This window comes from Hyla sarda, chromosome 11 (assembly GCF_029499605.1).
Source record: "Hyla sarda isolate aHylSar1 chromosome 11, aHylSar1.hap1, whole genome shotgun sequence".
NCBI classification, from domain to species: Eukaryota; Metazoa; Chordata; class Amphibia; order Anura; family Hylidae; genus Hyla; species Hyla sarda.
The window spans coordinates 18,811,804-18,830,533 of record NC_079199.1 but is presented as its reverse complement, the minus strand read 5'-3'; the positions used below and the strand labels follow the sequence as shown (position 1 = coordinate 18,830,533).

The 18,730-nt window shown below is 43.6% G+C and overlaps 1 protein-coding gene across 5 annotated transcripts in view; it reads right to left on the bottom strand.

The window, feature by feature from the left end:
- MAP4K5 (mitogen-activated protein kinase kinase kinase kinase 5) overlaps nt 1–18,730 on the bottom strand; it is a 108,110-nt gene that overhangs the window by 42,296 nt on the left and 47,084 nt on the right. The gene's annotated exons all lie outside the window — the stretch shown is intronic.

Sequence of the window (18,730 nt, the reverse complement as noted above, 5' to 3'; positions counted from 1 at the left end):
CAAAATTTGCCGCAGAAGTTCCAAGATGTAGAGATAAACTTTGTTCTGCCTTTGTCACATGCCTCTCACCCCATCTGGTGTCATAGATGAAGAACGTGAGTCATTGATGTGCAATGTTATCAGCACAACCAAGAAGTAAAAAAGTATAAAAAATAAAAATAAAAAAAAAGAGAAAGAGACTGGTCCTTCAGTCACACACACACACACACACACACACACACACACAACGTCTTTCATTTTGCTTGGTGGCCGAAGAAAAACCAGGATTTCTTACTGCACCTCAGCTTTGTTAGGCTGGGTTCACATCACGTTTTTGCCATACTGTTTTCAATCCGCTTTTCATAAGAAAACCGTATGGCAAAAAAAACGGATGAAACAGTATGGGAAAAAGTAAACCGTATACTGTTTTTAAAAGTGCATACAGTTCCGTCCGTTTTTATTTTTATTTTTTAAAACATACGTTTTTGAAAATGTCCATTTTTAATGGGAGGGGTCTTGGATGCAAATGCGCCTGTGCAAAGTAAAAACCGTATACGGTTTCCCGTATGGAACTGTATACATGTGCGTTTCCCATTGACGTCCATGTTAAAAAAAAAACAAAACATATGCAGTTGCAGTACGGTTTTTATACCGGAGACAAAACCGTGGTCAACTACGGTTTTGAGTACGAGAGAAAACCGTATTGCAAGCAAACCGTACCCAACCGGATGCATACGATTTTTAATCATTTGTCTATGTATACGGTTTTCAATACCGTTCCATACGTTTTCAATAATGAAAACGTACACGGGAAACTTACTTGAAAAACGTGGTGTGAACCCACCTTTAGAAAGAGAGGATATACAAAGAGACGATATACAAAAAAACATCAATACTAACAAACCGCAAAAAGAAAAATCCCTAAGTATAAGGGATAGGAGATAAAAAAAAAAAAAAAAGATAGGGATGGCGGTTTATAGTGCCGGTTATCTGCGGTATTTGCAGAGAGTAGAACAGAAAAGTAAAAGGACCTGCTCACCTTTACAGGTTGCGCTAAATTACAGGCACAACACCGAGAATCGTTTTGGGCAGGTCGCTGGTGTGTCGGAAGCAGCTGGCCGTCGGTCCCGTAAAGGACGGTGAAGGATACAGGAGTACCGATGTGGGAGGTGGAAATCCCAGCAGGGGTTAACTATTCCTTCCAGTGTAGATCCGATTGTGGCACTGTAGCGCTACACCGGCGTGATGACACAGAAGTCGGGTGTAAAGTAGTAGTACTTTTTGTTAGTAATCATAAAAAGTGACATACAGGGTTGGACTACGCGTTGGTACCTGAACCTGAGGAAGGAGGGAGCCCTCTCCAAAACGCGTAGTCCAACCCTGTATGTCACTTTTTATGATTACTAATAAAGACTACAACTACTTTACACCCGACTTCTGTATCATCACGCCTGTGTAGCGCTACAGTGCCGCAGTCGGATCTTCACTGGAAGGAATAGTTAACCCCTGCCGGGATTTCCACCTCCCACATCTGTACTCCGTAAGTATAAGGAATGACAGCTACCTGCACCATACCTACAGGAAGCAGCGAGGGCTATTCAGGCAATGAGACATTTACATAGTACAATAAAGGAAGTTAAAAACAGAAAAATGGAAGATATTTTTAAAGATTACAGTATACATTCTCTATAACAGTGGTCTTCAACCTGCGGACCTCCAGATGTTGCAAAACTACAACTCCCAGCATGCCCGGACAGCCGTTTGCTGTCCGGGCATGCTGGGAGTTGTAGTTTTGCAACATCTGGAGGTCCGCAGGTTGAAGACCACTGCTCTATAAAGGTCACAGAGTAATGCAAGAAAACACTAGGACTATTTTATTTATGTTTTAATTTATTTTTAGAAAAAAAGGTGCATCATGTGCCCACAGATTTTTGCACCTAGATTTCTATGTATTTGCTATCTTCCCACGGCCAGTAAGGCTGGGTTCACACCACGTTTCGTTAAATACGGTTTCCCGTATACCGCTGGGAGGAGGGGGGCGGGGCTTAATAGCGGCGCCCGCACTCAACCGTATTCGGCAACCGTATTTAATGCATGTCTATGAGCCGATCGGAGTGAACCGCAGCCTCCGGTCGGCTTCGTTTTCGGCCGTATGCGGTTTCCCGACCGTAGGCAAAAACGCGGTCGACCACGTTTTTGCCTGCGGTCGGGAAACCGCATACGGCCGAAAACAAAGCCGACCGGAGGCTGCGGTTCACTCCGGTCGGCTCATAGACATGCATTAAATACGGCTGCCGAATACGGCTGAGTGCGGGTGCCGTGATTAAGCCCCACCCCCTCCTCCTCCCAGCCGTATACGGGAACCGTATTTAACGAAACGTGATGTGAACCCAGCCTAACTTGTGGTTTCAACAACAAAGAAAAAAAGTTGTCTTATCTGTGGGCATCATGTTATGGAGCGGAAGGAGCTGAGCAGATCTACATACAAAGGAAAAACGAAAATTTTGCAGTGACATAAGTATTCAGACCCTTCACTCAGGACTTAGCTGAAGCCCCTTTGGCAGTGATTCCGGCCTCCAGTCTTTTTGGGGGATGAGGCCACAAGGTTTACACACCTGGATTTTGGGATTTCTGGCATTCGTCTCTGCAGATCCTCTCAAGCTCTGTCTGGTTTGATGGGTAGAGTCGGTGGAAGACATTTTCAGGTCTTTACAGCTCTGTCTGTGTTGTTTTGGGCTTTGTGCTTAGGGCCATAGGGGGAGATTTATCAATATCTGTCTATGTGCAGCAACTTCGCAGCTTTTCTTTTTTTTTTTTGCTGTGTTTATGGCATTTGTGCGCCAAATTTATCAAAATGCAGCAAGACTTTGAAATTTGCACAAATGAAAAATCCCCACAGAGCTTGCTGTAGGAGGTCATTTTTCTAAGGCAAGGCAGAGGTGGTACGAATTTCTTTTCTGTCTGACAACAGTGCTCTCTGCTGACATCTCTGCTTGTCTCGGGAACTGCACAGAGTAGAAGAGGTTTGCTATGGGGGATTTGTTTCTAAACTGGGCGGTTCCCGAGACACGTGTCATCAGAGAGCACTTAGACAGAAAAGAACAACCTTAACTTCAGAAGCTCATAACTACTGAAAGGATTAAGATTTTTTTTAATAGAAGTAATTTACAAATCTGTTTAACTTTCTGGAGCCAGTTGAGATATATATATATAAAAAAAAGTTTTTTCCTGGATTACCCCTTTAAACATAACCAAAACAAAATGTGAGGCCCCCAGAGCTAAATTTCAAGTGAAATAGCAAAAGGTTTGAACACTTATGTTGATGAGAAATGTTATTTGTTTTCTCTTTTAATTAATTTGAAAAAAAAAAATATAAGATTCTGTTTTCACATTCTCTCTAATCGAGTACTGAATGTAGAATAATAGGGAAAACTTGAAATGTGTTTGATTTTAAAACGAGTCCTGATAAACCTAATAAAAATGTAAAGAAAGGGAAAGGATCTGAATACACAAGACAATGAAGGAATATTAAAAACCTGTTCAGAGGAAAAAGTACTGAGTTGCCCATAGCAACCAATCAGATCGCTTCTTTCATTTTTAACAAGGCCTCTGTAAAATGAAAGAAGCGATCTGATTGGTTGCTATGGGCAACTGGGCAACTTTTCCTCTGTACAGGTTTTGATTAACCTCCCCCAACGTATACAACAGCGGTCTTAAAACTGTGGACCCCCAGAAGTTGCATAACTACAACTCCCAGCAGGCCCGGACAGCCAACGGCTGTCCGGGCCTGCTGGGAGTTGTAGTTTTGTAACATTTAGAGGTCCACAGTTTTTAGACCACTGCTGTATACGGTCACTTATTAGTCACCTGCAATTCGTCACCATTTCTCTTGCTGGGTGGGGGGCGCTTCTGTCTAATGAATATTTACATTGGGAAACTCCAGTTTTTCGTCAGAGTTTCCCTTTAAGGCTGGGTTCACATCACGTTTTCTCGCATACGGCAGGGGGGAGCTAAAACCTCGCGCTCCCGTATGTGCCCCCGTATGTAATTCATTTCAATGAGCCGGCCGGAGTGAAACGTTCGGTCGGCTCATTTTTGCGCTGTATGCGCTTTTTCCCCGGACCTAAAACTGTGGTCAACCACGGTTTTAGGTCCGGTTGTAAAAGCGCATACGGCGCAAAAATGAGCCGACCGGACCGAACGTTTCACTCTGTCCGGCTCATTGAAATGAATTACATACGGGGGCGCATGCGAAGGCATATGGGAGCGCGACGTTTTAGCTCCCCCCTGCCGTATGTGCTCCCGTATGGGAGAAAACGTGATGTGAACCCAGCCCTAAGCCTGCTGGGAAAACCGTGCAAAAGCGCACTCCGAAAAGCCTTAAATGACACTCCTAGTTAACCCCTAACCTGCCGAAGTATATCACTACTACACATAGGAATGCTGAGTTAGTATACTGCAGTATATCAGGCCATTCTCAAGCCTCATACCAAAAATACATTTACTCTAGTATGTTCCGCCACTGCCAGCATGTACATACAAGTAGCGTGCTTCTCTAATTCTATCACTGCAAGAAAAAAATACCTGTCAAGACTCAATTCCCTATGTAATGCAGCTCTACCGGGAAGACAAGCCGTAACCTGCAATGGAAACTGTTTACAAAAGTTCTGTCAAACCGATGGGTCCAACGCCCAAGTGCGCCGCGATTGTCTGGGGAGGAGATGCCTCACCTGCTATTCCAGGACAACGCCAGGGAGCGGCAATGTGTGATGGGAACACAGTATAAGAGAAAAGTGACACACGTTGCACTCAATGCATAGGAATGCAATAATGGCGCACATGTCACATGACCTCGGGGACTTCTATGGATAGTCACCTAGATGCCTGGAGTCAGTTTTAAAGGTTCAAAAAGCATTAGATGCAGAGGAAAAAATAAAAATTGCTAAAAATGCGCAGAATGGAAGCGGCTTTGAGGAAGTGAGGAGAACAATGAATCAGCAGGGAAGCCTTTGAAGGCGAGCGAGGAGGACGGAGAGTCTACAGAGACACACACTGAATGCACATGGCCGCAGTCCGGAAGCTCAGTTTTGACTTAAAGGGAAGAAAAGAAAAAAAATTAAAAGGGGGAGGGGAAGGACACCGGAAAACTAGAAATCCTAAGCAGGATTCCAGTGCAAAAAATTCCATTGTGAACTTTATCGAACAAACATTTCACTGAATACTGGATCTTTTTTGCATTCAGGTGTGTGGAATATTTGTGTTTTGGATTATTTTTACAGAAGGCGTCCATGGAAAGGACATGATGATTTGTACATGTCATATAGAACGTGCAGGCATCATGTTAAAGAGCAGAAGAAGAGGAGCAGATTGAGATTTAATTTAGTGGGAAAATATTCAGAATAACATTAAATTGACTGATCTAAATTTTTACTCTCTGTGAGTCCAGGGGGAGGTCCTATGCAGTGATTGACAGCATGCGAGTCCATTAAATAGCTGACTGACCCCACCTACTGGACACCTGAACTCAAAGTGAGCAGATTTAGGTCAATATATTAAAAGGTAATACTAATACTTGCACTTATAATGTGTGTATATATATATATATATGTGTGTGTGTGTGTATATGTATGTATGTATGTATGTATGTGTGTATATATATATATATATATATATATATATATATATATATATACACATATACATATATACACATATACATATATACATATACATATACATATATATATATATATATATATATATATATATATATATATATATATATATATATATATATATATACATACACACACACATACACACACACACACACACACACGTGGTTGTCCTCCCAGAGCAATAAGCATAATACAGGAATATTTAGCGGCTAAAACTTTAGCAGCTAATCTACCATAGAACAAAAGAATCAGGCAGTTGAAATACAACATGCCTGATCCTTCTCTCCCACAGCTATTGGGAGGCTGCCAAACACATCAGATCAGTGGAACTATAGATATTGCAAAACTAGAGGTCCCAGAATGATCAGACAGCCAAAGAGTCTCTGGGCATGCTGGGAGTTGTAGCTTTGCAACAGCCGGAGTTTGGAGACTACTACAATTAGATGGTCGGACATTCTTGCAAAAATAGGAGAGGGGGTGTTTAGCCAACCCTTATCTCGTGTGTGGGGCTTAGGGTACGTTCAGACGAGCGGATAATCTGCTCGTAATTCGCTGCGGATCGGCCGCTGAAGGACCTCTATATGCTGCCTTTACATGCTCCTGCTCGAAGCGGCAATACGCTGCTACAAGCAGACACACTGCGATGTGTGATTCGCCGCGTGCACGCGCAGTATACTCGCACATTGCGGCAGCTCTCGGCCTAGCTCATTGAGCAGGGGGAGCGGCTGCGATGGGTGCGAGTACACTGCGCATGCGTGGCGACTTGCACATCACTTCAGTGTGTCTGCATGTAGTGGCGTATTGCCGCTCCAAGCAGGCACATTCAGCGGTCCTTCAGCGGCAGATCTGCAGCGTAAAACATGCTGTAAACCCGCTCGTCTGAACGTACCCTCACGGCGTAGGGTACGTTCCCACACGGCGTATTTTGCTGCGTATTTGCTGCGTATTTGGTGCTGCGTATTTTCCTACCCATTGACTTCAACAGAGAAAATAAAATACGCAGCAGCAAATACGCCGTGTGGGAATGTACCCTTAGAGCAGATTGCACCATGTGCAGAACTTTTTTTTTTACGGAGCTTCCGCTCAGGTGCATGTCTGTGGTATAAACCCCATTTAACTGTATGACTGGGGCGCATAGGACCACTGGGAGACCTAGCAATGAGACTTATCACTTAGGCTCTCTTATCCTACAAAAAAATGTATTAGAATGTCCGTATTTTGCTTGGCTAGTAGTTCCCTACAAAATAATATTTGTATTCAACTTTGGTGACAATTGGAATGGATGTCTGTTCAACGAAATCACTTCCTGTCTTTTGGGGGAATATGGTGCATGTTTCTAAACTAAGCCAAACTGTACCTGAACTGCAACATGGAGCAAAAGTAGTAAGATGCACTTGGAGGTATAGCATGCACACTATACTTTGACTGCAGTGGTCTCCAAACTGTGGACCTTCAGATGTTGCACAACAACAACTCCCAGCATGCCCAGCCGTTGGCTGTCCGGGGTATTCTCAGTTTTTTTTAATAGGGCACAGTTCAGATGCAAGGTATCGGCATTCCTACCCCAAATTTAACCCTTTCTTCAGGGAACCTGTACTTTCATTAAAGGGGTACTCCGGTGAAAACCTTTTTTCTTTTATATCAACTGGCTCTGGAAAGTTAAACAGATTTGTAAATTACTTCTATTAAAAAAAATCTTAATCCTTCCTGCACTTATTAGCTGCTGAATACTACAGAGGAAATTCTTTTCTTTTTGGAATGCTCTCTGATGACATCACGAGCACAGTGCTCTTTGCTGACGTTATTATAATAATAATACGTTTTTATTTATTGTTGTCCTTAGTGGGATTTGAACCCAAGGCCCCAGCACTGCAAGGCAGCAGTGCTAACCACTAAGCCACCATGCTGCCCTTAGCACACATCTGCTATGCACAGTTGCTAAAATGGACAGAGACGTCAGCAGAGAGCACTGTGCTCGTGATGTCATCAGTGTTCCCAAAAGAAAGGAATTTCCTCTGTAGCATTCAGCAGCTAATAAGTACTGGAAGGATTAAGATTTTTTTTTAATAGAAGTAATTTACAAATATGTTTAACTTTCTGGCACCAGTTGATTTAAAAGAAAAAAAGTTTTCACCGGAGTACCCCTTTAACACTGTGCAGGTGTCTCGTATCCAATGCAGTCACTAGATGTTAGATTACACTGCTACCTCTCGGGTTCCCAGTCCCTTAGAAACAAGTCTTAAAATCGTACAACAAAAAGGTAGAAATTCAGGACGTCACTCACCGGGTTGCAGTATAAAAACCTCTCTTCATTTTCTTCTGTGCAGTAACAGGGAGTATACCTGGACGGTCTTCCAGGGACGCAGCTAGCTGCGTCCCTGGAAGACAGTCCAGGTATACTCCCTGCTGCACAGAAGAAAATAAAGAACTTTTTTATACTGCAACCCGGTGAGTGACGTCCTGAATTTCTACCTTTTGTTGTACGATTCTCAGTGTTTTACTGCATTTATACAAGAATACTGGTATACTTGGGTTAATAAAATTCATTTGTGCCAAATGACTCAAAGATAACTCTGCCACATCTGTATATAAGTCTCGGGGATAAGAATGGTAGGAAACAGTAGAAGGAATATGAGAAAAATGTTGATAAGCCGGGATAAACAGTAACATGTTATCCAGAATTTACAGCCTCCTGGCTACAGAGAATGACTGTCAATGTGCCAGTAAGGCGGCTGTGGATGAGGTCACCCCACGATGTTACATGAAACCGCAGTGACCTCACAGCGATACCAGTTACCTACTGTCCGCACATGACACCTCCGCATCGCCAGGGATCCTCCCTGTATAGAGTTACACAGGAGTCCCGGAGAACAAAAGCTGGTTACATTAGCGACACGGAGTCAGGACTTTCCACTCCCCCGAGCGGCACATGAGGCTTTACAATCGCACAAGTGGAAAGTGCTTGGCACCGTATCTGGAAGACTCACAAGACTTGGAGCGGCAAACATTGCGACGGAAAGAAATAGGACACTGTTATTTTCAGGACGCCTTTTATTATGTTTGATCACCTGGAAAAAAACAAAACCAAAAAAAATAAAAAATTAAAAAAAAAACTGCAACATCAACGAACACAACGGAGAGTTCCTGATCCAATGTACTTCACAATAACAAGGCTATACGTGAAACATAAACCCTGTTCTAGTGGATCCAAAGATCAAATTGTGGAAACCGCTCTCCCAGCCCAACTTCCACACCTGTGCCCGGACCTGCCGGTCCCGGCCTCCGGCTTCACTGCACAGCAACTCAGGGAAGAGAAAATGTCCAGCATCCAAGGGGTTGAGTAAAAACAGGGTTGTTTCTTTATTGGAATAGTTGCATAGACACGGTAAAAACTCTGACGCGTTTCACGCTTTCCAAGCGTGAAACGAGTCAGAGTTTTTACCTTGTCTATGCAACTATTCCAATAAAGAAAAACCCTGTTTGTACTCCACCCCTTGGATGCTGGACATATTGGCCCTTATTTATTAAAGTCCAACCGACTCTTTTTCTCAGTTATTGCGCCAAAATTTTAGTCACAACGGACTCTGAAATGGGTGTGTTTTATGCAAAAATGGGCGTTTTACCGCCAAAAAACACTGAGTACTTCCAAAATCACTCGAGAAAAAGTGAGAGTTTGCCCCACACAATAACCGACAGCCAAGAGGCCGAGTGAAATTCCAAAAATGGAGGGATTTCTAACAAGGGACTGTTTGCCATTGTGTTTTTGTGTGAAAGTAACTTGTTTTATAATCGGAAAACATTTTGTACAGTTCAACACTTTTATGAATAAAATATTTAATGTTTGGGTGATAATTATTATTTTTTTTTTTTCACATTATAACACCTGAATAATTTTAATTAACGAAACTGTTTATAAACAAACTAGTCCAAAAACTTTTGACTCACACAAATAATTTTTTAATTTATAAATGGTCTTTAAGGTCCAAAAAATTTTTGTTTTACGTGTTTGGAGTTTGTGCAACACGACTGACTAGAAAAATAATCGACATGTGCGACAGATTAGTAAATAAGCCTGGAAAAAAAAAATGGAGTGATATAGAAAACACTCCACAATAAACACTCCACTCTTAGTAAATGAGGGCCATTCTCTTCCGTTCTAGTATAAGACTTATGCAGTAGACATACGTATAAGAAAGTAGTCAGCTTGTCCTAGCTTTTTCTCCAGATCCCGGTATACGCAAGCCAAGCATGCATGTGATCTGCACAGGTAATGTTGGGGTGAGCCGCTGCCAGACTCTTCTGGCCGTCGTTTATCACAAAGGATTAGGCAGCTGAATTCCAACATGGCCAAGGCTTCTTTCCTCCAACATCTGCCATAGTCTACAGCAGAAAAAAAAAGGGAAATATAGGGGCCCAAAGAGCGCAACCAACGGAAGACTACTGATATCAGCAGATTAAAACGGACAGGCAAAAAGCTTTATTATGTCCTATATGAACACGTTTTTTTGGAAAACTGCATCTCCTCCTTTAGATAAAAAGGACAGTTTTAAGGAAACTCCGTTCTCCAAAAACGCATTCATATGGGATAGAATAAACCTTTTTGTCTGTCAGTTTAAATCTGCAGATATCAGTAGTCTTCAGTTGGTTGTGCTGTTTGGGCCCCTATATTTCCCTTTTTTTCTGCTGTACACTATATTATTGAGTCCACTACGGTGGATGGATGAAAGGGGTACTCCGGTGGAAATTTTTTTTTAAACTGGTGCCAGAAAGTTAAAAAAACAGATTTGTAAATGACTTCTATAAAAAAAAAAAAAATAATAATAATCTTTACCCTTCCAGTACTTTTTAGCGGCTGTATTCTACAGAGGAAATTCTTTTATGAATTCCTTTTTTATCTTGTCCACAGTGCTCTCTGCTGACACCTCTGTCCGTGTCAGGAACTGTCCAGAGTAGCATAGGTTTTCTATGAGGATTTTCTCCTGCTCTGGACAGTTCCTGATGCGGGTGTCAGCAGAGAGCACTGTGGACAAGACAAAAAAAGAAATTCAAATAGAAAAAGAATTTCCTCTGTAGCATACAGCTGCTAAAAAGTACTGGAAGTAATTTACAAATCTGTTTAACTTTCTGGCACCAGTTGATTTAAAAAAAAAAGAAAAGAAAAAAAAATTAATAATAATAATAATAATAATAATAATAATGTTTTCCACCGGAGTTCCCTTTTAACCCATCAGTTGACACCCTTACCCTCTGTTTACGAAATATATCAATCTCAGCCCTGTAATATTTCAATTGAAGATCGAGATAAGAGGCTGTTAGATATTTCTTGCACCACTTATCGTGAAGGAAACAAAGGGTCAGGTAGGTTGTATCCTTTGATTCCTCCACATCAGTGTTTCCCAACCATGGTGCCTCCAGCTGTTGCAAAACTACAACTCCCAGCATGCCCGGACAGCCAACGGCTGTCCGGGCATGCTGGGAGTTGTAGTTTTGCAACAGCTGGAGGCACCATGGTTGGGAAACACTGTGATATCTGGTCCAAAGGCTGTCTGGGCATGCTGGGAGTTGTAGTTTTGCAACAGCTGGAGGTACCCTTGTTGGGAAACACTGTGATATCTGGTCCAAAGGCTGTCAGGGCATGCTGGGAGTTGTAGTTTTGCACCGGAGTACCCCTTTAAAAAGGTGCCCGCTGCACATATGAAGTACTGGATCTCCCCAGAGTGGGACTGACTCGCTCTTATTGGTGTTGTAGCATGCTCCACCATTCAAGCAGGTGAGACTGCTAAATACTATTAAAAATAATAGGACTCGACAGATTTTCCGAGAGGAATTTTTCTGCTGTGTGAACAAAGCCTAAGGCTCTGTTCACACTAGAGAGAATTTGCACGGATACACTTGTTGGAAATGTTGCAGCGGAACTTCAGACGGAGAACAGGCTATCAGTGGAAGGATAAACATGTTCAATTTTCTGGCGGAATCCACCAGAGAACCCTGCATATCTGTCAATGGGACAGGGAAGCAAAATACCTCAGTGTGAATGAGCCCCAAAGGAGATGCAGTGCTAAACTAGGGCTGATCCCATTTTATTAATTCAGTGTCTAAAACATACAGTGGTCCCTCAAGTTATAATATTAATTGGTTCTGGGAAAACCATTGTATGTGGAGACCATTGTATGTTGAGATCATAACTCTATGGAAACCTGGTAATTGGTTCTGAAGCCACCAAAATGTCATCCAAAAATAGGAAAAAGTGAGGATTAAAGAAAAATAAGTAGATAACTAATAGAGATAAAGCGGTAGAGATGTAAATCACTGTCTATGTAGAGGACAGGAGCTTTTCAGGGTCTTAAAGGGGTACACCGCTGCTTAGCGTTTGGAACAAACTGTTCCGAACGCTGGAGCCGGCGCCGGGAGCTTGTGACATCATAGCCCTGCCCCCTCATGCCGTCGCCCCCTCAATGTAAGTATATGGGAGGGGGAGTGACAGCTGTCATGCCCCCTCCCATAGACTTGCATTGAGGCGGGGCGTGATGTCATGAGGGGCGGGGCTATAAAGTGACGAGCTCCCACCTTGTTCCAAATGCTGAGCAGCAGAGTACCCCTTTAAAAAGTAATGGAGCCGCCCCCAATTGGTGTCCACAGGAGCAGCTAACCCGGGCACTGGTAAAGAGTAGTATAGAACATGGTAGTACCTCCCTGTACTGTAGGTGGTGCTACCAGACAGTCAGTCAGTGCATGCACTTCAGTAATACAGGGGTTTTACCAGTGAATGCCCATTCTGATTGGTCAATTCTTCCGGCCATTGACAGATATCACAGATCTGGACTGTCTGTACATTGTATGTTGAGTCTGGTTTCAAGTTACAATTGTCCAGAAAACACCAAAATGATTGTAACCTGAGGCCATTGTAATAGGGACTGTAATATATAGTAAGAAAAACGGACAGTAAATTGACCTGTCAAGCTTGATTTTAAGTACATAAAGTTATCACCGCTTTTGATCTGCGTTTCGGAGGCGGAGGGGTTCGCTCTTCCTGTTGTGCTGTAAAACCAATGAAGCAAAAACTTCACTCACCTCTGACTACTCATGTGGGAAAACTAAGAACATCTGCTTTCATGAGCCCCGGTCAAGAGTCACGAAAACTCCTTCTAGAGAGTGTACAAGTGTAAAAATGTCCTTGGGTCCACGCAAATAATCAAGTAAATCCATATAAGTAACGTATTCTCCGATAGATTTTGCAGTATGAAATCCATGGCGACAAACATTACAAACCCTTAAAGGGGTACTCCGGTGAAAAGATTTTTTTTTTTATATATTTTTTTTTTTAATCAACTGGTGCCAGAAAGGTAAACAGATTTGTAAATTACTTCTATTAAAAAATCTTAATCCTTCCTGTACTTATTAGCTGCTGAATACTACAGCGGAAATTCTTTTCCGTTTAAAACACAGAGCTCTCTGCTGACATCACGAGCACAGTGCTCTCTGCTGACATCTCTGTCCATTTTAGGAACTGTCCAGAACAGCATATGTTTGCTATGGGGATTTCCTTTTACCCTGGACAGTTCCTAAAATGGACAGAGATGTCAGCAGAGAGCACTGTGCTCGTGATGTCAGCAGAGAGCTCTCTGTGTTTTAAACGGAAAAGAATTTCCACTGTAGTATTCAGCAGCTAATAAGTACAGGAAGGCTTAAGATTTTTTTAATAGAAGTAATTTACAAATCTGTTTAAACTTTCTGGCACCAGTTGATTTAAAAAAAATAAAAATAAATAAAAATAAAAAAGCTACTCCAGCTGTTGCAAAACTACAACTCCCATGAAGCCTTGACAGCCGAAGGCTGTCAAGGCATCATGGGAGTTGTAGTTTTGAAACAGCTGGATATCCATCTCTCACTACTAGACTTGGTGCAGAACACCAGGACCAGCCAGTACAGTAATAAGTGAGCAGTGATGCACGCTGTGCTGTGTGCATCGCTGCTCATTGTACAGTACGTGCATCACCGCTCACTCATAGATTTGTCTGAATGGCACACTGCAGCACCTTGATGTTTGACGGCAGCTAAATCTGTAAGGTTTTGACTCCACATTGAAGTCAGTGGTGAAAATTAGAGATGAGCGAGCTTACAGTAAATTCGATTCGTCACGAACTTCTCGGCTCGGCGGTTGCTGACTTTTCCTGCATAAATTAGTTCAGCTTTCCGGTGCTCCGGTGGGCTGGAAAAGGTGGATACAGTCCTAGGAAAGAGTCTCCTAGGACTGTATCCACCTTTTGCAGTCCACCGGAGCACCTGAAAGCTGAACTAATTTAAGCAGGAAAAGTCATCAACTGCCGAGCCGAGAAGTTCGTGACGAATCGAATTTACAGTAAGTTCGCTCATCTCTAATTTTCACCACTGACTTCAATGTGGAGTCAAAACCTTACAGATTTAGCTGCCGGCAAACATCAAGGTGCTGCAGTGGTGTTCTGCACCAAGTCTAGTAGTGAGAGATGGATATCCAGCTGTTTCAAAACTACGACTCCCATGATGCCTTGACAGCCTTCGGCTGTCAAGGCTTCATGGGAGTTGTAGTTTTGCAACAGCTGGAGTACAGTAAATGTAATGCATAGACAAGTCAGACTTCCATATTAAATGTGGGAGCGGCAGTATTCCTGAAGGAGTACTGTAAAGGCTTGCACTGTAAATACCGAGGCCAGACCGGGATTTCCATAATGGACCATAGGAGTAGGGGTGTGAATCGGCAAGAATTTGGCGATACGATACGTATCGCGATACACGTATGACGATACGATATATCCCGATTGTGTTACGAGACGATATATCACGATTCTGTCTCAAAAACAATGTCTTTTACACTTTTTTTTTAATACACTTTATTAGACTATTAGGAGGAATCATTAGATTCCTCAGACAGATGAATAGAGTTCTATTGAACTCCATTGATCAGCGATCCATTGATAGAGCCTAGTCAAGCCAGGCTCTATCAATGACAGAGCCACGGGACAGCAGGAAGCAGAGGTAAGACCTCCGGCTACCTCCACAGTGGATCGCTCTCCCGCGATCGCGCTGCGGGGGGGGGGGTTATGGGGAGGCGATCCACCCCACTAGCCCACCAGGGAGCATTCACGGATCCCTTTAGATCGCCACTGTCAGCTTTGACAGCGGCGATCTAAAGGGTTAATAGCCAGCAGCGGCGATCGCCGCATGCTGGCTATTAGCGGCGGCCCCCAGCAGAGTATGGAGCGGGCACGAGTCCGGAGCCCGGTCCATACAGACTGCAGAGCGCCGCATGCTGGCTATTAGCGGGGGCCGCAGAGTACGGAGCAGGCACGAGTCGGGAGCCTGCTCCATACACCCAGAGCGCCGCTGTGAGGTGAGATTTCCGAACCCATGCACCGCATGCAATACGCTTGTCAGGTCCGGCCCTGCACGAGCCGGAAAAATTCACCTGCCCGATTCACTCAATTATCGCGATTTTTTATTTGGCGATACGGTATCGATTCAAAATATTTTTGAATTGATCCTTTTAGGTATGTGGAATTCGTATCTCCCGACGCCCGGGACATGCAGTTCCGGGCGTCGGGAGATACGAATTCCACATACCTAAAAGGATCGATTCAAAAATATCTTGAATCGATACCGTATCGCCAAATAAAAAAATCACGACAATCGAGTGAATCGATTTTCTCTTACACCCCTACATAGGAGGGACCATATACTGATATTTGTACCTCCTCTCTTTTTCAGTATAACAAGTTTTACACTTGGATCATTAGACCATTGCCAGAAAAATCAGACTTTAGTGAGGAATATGGCTTATACAATGGGACTGAAAATCAAGCATAGATTTTCATTACACTAGACTCTGGCAGGAAGCCACCAGGACACAATATTCCTGTCAGCAGGTTTCGGCACCTGTCGTGTCTGTGGTTTCCGGATAATAATTATTATGCAATTAACTAAACAGAAATCAGAAAGGTCATAGCACAATCCTTTACCATTTCAACTTCACTGTACGACACACATATGGTTAATGTGGGTTAAAAAAACATGGCTGCCTTTAAAAAATAATAATAATAAAAATAAATTAAAAAACAGTGCCACACTTGTCCAGAGGCGGTGTGTGGTATTGCAGTTAATTTCCATTTATTACACTGTTTAGATGCAATACCAGATGCAAACCATAGACAGGTGTGGTGCTGTTTCTGAAAGCAGCAATGGTTTTGGGATAATGTCAGTTAACGATCCGACCTCTGAGACTCCCAGTGATCTCCACAAACGTGTCCCGAATCTCCCTGCTGCAGGGAGCGCGGGATCGGCACTCGCTCAATGCATATTCTCTATGGGAGCGCAAGTGAGACCAAAGTACAGTGCTGACCCTGCACTTCATGCAGCAGAGAGATTTGGGGGGCCCCATTCTGGAGACCAAACCTGCAATTTTCTGCCGCTGAAATTCTGAAGTGTGACTGGGTCAACGTAAGAACAATTCACACCAATGTTAGATTAGTGCAGCAAAATCTTCGAGCAATATTCATGATCGGAATTTTGGTGCAGAGATTCCATGGTGTGAACATACCCTTTAAAGGAAATCTGTCACACAGGCTTGTAGTGTAGCGGGTGATGCTGATTAAGGGTATGTTACCGCTTGGCGTATACGTAGCGTTATTTCACGATGCGCAAAATCTGCAGCAGCAGCGGGAAATACGCTGCATATCCCTCGCTCACCATACACACAAGGCTTTCCGGCGGCAGCCCTATGTGTGTAGTGAGTTTTGGAGGCGGAGCCATGTGCTGGCGTGACTGACGTGCGACTCCGCCTCCAAAACTCACTGCACACACAGGGCTGCTGTCGGAAAGCCTTGTGTGTATGGTGAGCTAGGGATACGCAGCGTATTTCCCGATGCAGCTGCAGATTTTGCGCAGCGTGAAATACGCTGCGTATAGGCCAAGTGGGAACGTGCCCTAAAATGGTACTCACATTGTGTAGATTCGCCCAGCTGTTCCGCCACAAATTGCAATTTTTTCTATATATGCTAATGAGGGCCTTGGGGCATGGGTGGAGCTCCGATCCGAGCTTCGGGCACCCTGACGTCATCTTTGCCGGGCGGCTGCTGTGCCCGGCTCATCAATATTCATAAAACCCCTCCCTGCCCCCTGCCGTGTTATAGTACTGCGCATGCGCCGCTTACTGTGTCCTCCCAGAAGCAGCGCTCCCCTCGGCTTCACAGCTGCAGACGTCGTTGCACAGTAAGCGGCGCATGCGCAGTACTATAACACGGCCGAAGAAGCATTGAGGGGGTTTATGAATATTGATGAGAATGAAAGCAATTCCATTCAGCAAAGGTCCATTTGATTTCAATGGGATTCCGCCACGAAATTCCCCAAAAATATACGACTGATCTTATATTTTTGCAGAATGAGGAAAGTGGAATCTCCGCAGCAGAATGCCCACGTGGAAACTCTGCTGTCTGAATGGGACAAAGCAGGATCTCATTCAAATCAATAGACATTAAATTGTGGCAGAATTCCTCCGTATGAACATACCCTCAGTGTGCAAATAACCTAACATAGTGGTCCCCAAACTGTGGCCCTCCAGATGTTGCAAAACTACAATTCCCAGCATGCCTGGACAGCCGTTGGCTGTCCAGGCATGCTGGGAGTTGTAGTTTTGCAACATCTGGAGGGCCACAGTTTGGGGACCACTGCCCTAACAGGACCATGGAAAGACAAGACACTGACATAGGCAAGTGTCAGTACTAAAACTTTACATACGCAGAAGAAAACTGCGCAGTCCAGATTGGTATATACACAAGGCCTCATTCACAGCTATACTGTTAAACAGTTAAACAGATTTGTAAATTACTTCTATTTAAAAATGTTAATCCTTCCAGTAGTTATCAGCTGCTGTATGATCCACAGGAAGTTCTTTTCTTTTTGAATTTCTTTTCTGTCTGACCACAGTGCTCTCTGCTGACACCTCTGTCCATTTCAGGAACTGTCCAAAGCAGGAGAGGTTTGTTATGGGGATTTGCTCCTGCTCTGGACAGCAGCTGATAAGTACTGGAAGGATTAAGATTTTTAAATAGAAGTCATTTACAAATCTGTTTAACTTTCTGGCATCAGTTGATTTGAAAAAAAGAAATAAAATTCCACCGGAGTACCCCTTTAAGATGGCATACATATTAGATTGAAACCAACTAAACCCATTGATTTCAGATGGTCTTCTAATGCAGTGTGTCCCGCCAAGAGTGCCTCCAGCTGTTGCAAAACTACAACTCCCAGCACGCCCGGACAGCCAAAGGCTGTCCGGGCATGCTGGTAGTTGTAGTTTTGCCACATCTGGAGCCAAACCAGTAGGGAGTTACTAATATAATGTATATGGTGGCCTACAAACACAACAATGCATTCAATATAAATAGCTGCAAGGAAAAAGACTGCGCAGGTGGAAACCATGAAAGACAAGGATGCAAAGTAAGGGCACGTTCCCACCTGGTGTATGCGTAGCGTATTTCACGCTGCAGAAAATCTGCAGCAGCAGCAGGAAATACGCTGCGTATCCCTAGCTCACCATACACACAAGACTTTCCGGCAGCAGCCCTGTGTGTGTAGTGAGTGTTGGAGGCGGTCTGAGTGGCGGCGTGACTGACGCGCGGCTCCGCCAACAAAACTCACTATACGCATAGTGCTGCCGCCGGAAAGCCCTGTGTGTATCGTGAGCTGGGATACGCAGCGTATTTCCCGCTGCTTCTGCAGATTTTGTGCAGCGTGAAATACGCTGCGTATACGCCAGGTGGGAACGTGGCCTAATACAATCACGATAGGATACGCTGCTGTGATACTTTTTATTTATTTTGAAGGGGGTACTCCACTGGAAAACATTTCTTTTTAAATAAACCGGTCGAAGAAAGTTAAAACAGATTTGTAAATTACTTCTATTAAAAAATCTTAATCCTTCCACTATACGCTGCGTATACGCCAGGTGGGAACGTGGCCTAATACAATCACGATAGGATACGCTGCCGTGATACTTTTTATTTATTTTAAAGGGGTACTCCACTGGAAAACATTTCTTTTTAAAT